This window comes from Tauraco erythrolophus, chromosome 2, assembly GCF_009769465.1.
Source record: "Tauraco erythrolophus isolate bTauEry1 chromosome 2, bTauEry1.pri, whole genome shotgun sequence".
NCBI classification, from domain to species: Eukaryota; Metazoa; Chordata; class Aves; order Musophagiformes; family Musophagidae; genus Tauraco; species Tauraco erythrolophus.
In genome coordinates this window covers 88,079,424-88,082,031 of record NC_141466.1, presented here as the reverse complement: position 1 = coordinate 88,082,031, position 2,608 = coordinate 88,079,424, and positions in this window count along the sequence as shown.

Below are 2,608 nucleotides of genomic sequence, written 5' to 3'. Positions count from 1 at the left end.
TTGATATCAGGAATCCTCGGAATTATTTATTAAGTTTGGCTGCCGCTGTTGCCTCCTCCTCCTTCTCCTTTCATCTTCCTACAGCATAGGAATCAAGAAAATGAAAGAAAACAAGCTGCACTTCCTCTTTGGCAGCTCGGTGTGGGCTGGTAGCACATGATCACAATTCAGAATGATTCATTAGGACTGCCTTTGTCAGCAATTGGCAGAGAACAGCTCAGAAAGCTGCCCTTTGCTGATGTTTGTGCATGAATCTTTACCATCCTTAAGAAACAAAGAAATCCACCAGCCCCTGAATGGTTTACTGCCGATTTTTTTTTCCCCAGGGAAAATGATCTGGATTTTATATATTAGTTATGTAACGTTCTATTTTCTACAAGAAGCAGGTACCTGGCATTTTCCCAGTGGCAGCCACATTGTATCTTTGTGGGATTTTTTTTGTCTCATTTCCCATTTAGCAAGTACTATATTTAGCTGCATTTTGTTAAGCACCTTCAAGTACTTGTGGAACTCAAACCATCGTAATAAGCTGCAACAGTTCCGTTCTGCATTGCAGAAACCTTTGCGTCTATAAGGAAATGCACAATTTGCACTGCAAATCTTACACATTCACTATCTTCTTTTTCTTCTAACATAAGACATTTCATTTGAATGGGAGAGAAGGCACATTAAGGCTTCCAAACGTAGCAGCATACACAGGAACAAATAAAATCCCCTGAATACCCAAATTCACCAAAGCATACATGCAGCTACAGGTTCTTTTTTTCCTGGTTGTTGTCTATTTGTGCCATCACTGTGGCAACAGCTGACCAGACACGCCTTCTTACAAGTGTGCAGATGTGCCTTTGGGATTAAACCTATAAATTAATAGGCACCGCAGCAGGCTGCTGGGTTTGACTCACAGGGGTGAGAAGTGAGAACTGAAACCGAGTGGTTTAAACATTTGTAGCATGGTGGAAATGCTTCATATATCTCTAGGTCATGTACAGTGTCATATACCATCACATAACAAGGGTTTTGAAAGATACCTTGGTTATGGCTGGAGCACTGCCTATCGTTTTTAGCAAGCTGATTACAAGAAGTGCTTGCTACCTGGAATAATCCCCAGGGAGGACCCCACATGTCTGGTGAGCGGTGAAAAAAGATTCCCTTAGTGAGAGAGTCCATGCAGTGAACTGACACAGTGTTCAGGGTGTGAATATACTGACACTGACCCTGAGTACTAACTAAAATAATGATTTCCATTATTAATGTCGAAAAAGACAGTTATTGTATTTGTTCTTATTAATAGAAATACAGCATACCTACATTTGGATGGTTCTTTAAAAAGACCTCTAAGTGAAGCCCATTCTGCCCTAAAAACACCCACATTGAACACTTAAAGCTATGTTCCAAAATCTGTGTTTAGGTACTGAAACATAAGCAGTTGGATTTTAAAGGTGCTAAGCAAACTCAGCTCCCATTGACTGGAAAGGGATCTGTGGGTTCTCAGAGCTGCTGTAAGTCAGGTCACTTCTATTAAGGTGTCTAGATATAATTTTAAGACCCTTACCAGGAGCAGTCAGCTTTGGAAATCCTGGATAAACAGCTCACAGAAGCAGTGTGATACAGAGCACCAAGTGGCTGTGTCGGTTTGCCTGCATATAGAAATACACAGAACACATAGTGAATGATGGGAAAGAAGAGAGAGGATAAGGAACGTCCAGGGACTAAAAATCATGTACATGTACAGAGCTATGATATAGCTTGCACAGAAAGTGAATTTTATGGCTTCAAAATAAATAAACTCGGACTTAGTTTTAAATTAGCACCTGCTCCTAGACCCTGGGTATTTCCTGGAAAAAAGTAAAATTGACTCGATACCAGGGTAAAACACGAAAAACTGAGCAGTTACTTAAGCAAGTTTGTCAGAGAAGCTGCCTGTACTCAGCCCATCATGTTCATTAGGCAAAAACGGGGAAGATAAAGGGCCTGGACAGTAGTTTAGACAACATGTATAACAAATACAATAGATACAACAAAATATATTTCAATACGTATACGTACTACAGAAGGCTCCATCTCCCAGATCAGGAAAACGTCTCCCCTAGATTGATACACACTTCCTTCTAGCAGACAAGGAAAACCTCTTCCTAGACTTTCTCAGTTCCACAAATAGGCCTGCCTTATACACCCCTCAGTCTCCACAATCCCAGTGCACACATGTACTATCTAGAGGCCAGAGTACAGTGATAATAAATTCAGTGGGTAACTCACCACCTCTCTGCTCTCAGCAAACTTTCTGACTATGCTTGTGGCTAACGTTAACCCATGGTGGCCATAAGCACTCTATTGCTTTTTATCAGTGACCTATAACAACTCTTCCCAGCTTGTGCTATAAGACTTTAACCTGCTAAATGAGGTTAAAGGCTTCCACGGCATGCCATCAGCAAAAACACCAGGATTTTAAGACTGCCACATGCCTGAAGTATACTATAAAATTCACAAAGAAGCAGGAATCCATTCCCACTCAACAAACTGCTGGCTTCCCTTAGTGCCCCTGCAGATGTGATTGCCAACTCATGCTCCGTGGGCAGCACATCATAAGCAGCCAAAGAAAGCTGCGCAG